Source organism: Pterocles gutturalis, unplaced genomic scaffold (assembly GCF_000699245.1).
Source record: "Pterocles gutturalis isolate BGI_N339 unplaced genomic scaffold, ASM69924v1 scaffold23164, whole genome shotgun sequence".
Taxonomy (NCBI): Eukaryota; Metazoa; Chordata; class Aves; order Pterocliformes; family Pteroclidae; genus Pterocles; species Pterocles gutturalis.
The window spans coordinates 1214-1835 of NW_010136350.1; the positions used below are offsets into that span (position 1 = coordinate 1214).

Here is a 622-nt window from a genome sequence, read left to right on the forward strand (position 1 = left end):
GGAGCTGGGATAGGCAGTGCCTCCCCACGGTACTGGTCCAGCCTGGTGGCTGTCACAGACAGGACACGCAGCAGCTCCGCTTACCCGTGGCCTCCACGCGAGACGAACATACCTGCCGATGGAGATCCCGCTCGATCACATCCAGCCACTTTGGGTCTCCGGGGAGGAGATCCAGCTCCTGGGGAGGAGAGGGTTGGGGTGAGCATGCCAGTGTGGCCCCCCTCCCACACACGGGGCACGCAGCGAGCCCAAGGAGCCGGTGGAGCAGCTCCGGGGCTGGACCTGGCTCTGCCCCAAGCATCAGGCTGCCACGCTAGGCCCCCTTGATCCCCCCACAGTGGGAATAAGCAGCATTGGGGACCCCAACAGACCCCCTCAGCCCTGGAAGGAGCAGGAGCCGTCCCAGCGCTCCCCCCCAGCAGTGCAGGAAGGTCCCCGGTGGCCCTCACGTCAAACTTGCCGATGTTCTGCTCCAGCTTGACCTTGCTCCCGGAGAGGTACTGCCAGGCACGGCCCCGCAGTGAAGGCGGGATCCCCTTCTGGCACCGCAGCCGGATCTGGGGGGAGCGACACAGCCGTCACAGGGGGGTGGCAGAGCTGTGGGGAGCAAAGAGGCCCCTGG

At 66.9% G+C, this 622-nt stretch overlaps 1 long non-coding RNA gene across 1 annotated transcript in view; it reads right to left on the reverse strand.

Moving 5' to 3' along the window:
- Positions 1-558, reverse strand: part of LOC104468221 — a 1619-nt gene extending 1061 nt beyond the window's left edge. The window contains exons 1-2 of the long non-coding RNA XR_727619.1: positions 450-558; positions 85-178 (exon numbers count right to left, since the gene is read on the reverse strand). This is a non-coding gene — a long non-coding RNA (uncharacterized LOC104468221). The remainder of the gene's footprint in view (positions 1-84; positions 179-449) is intronic.
- Positions 559-622: the final 64 nt, after the last annotated feature.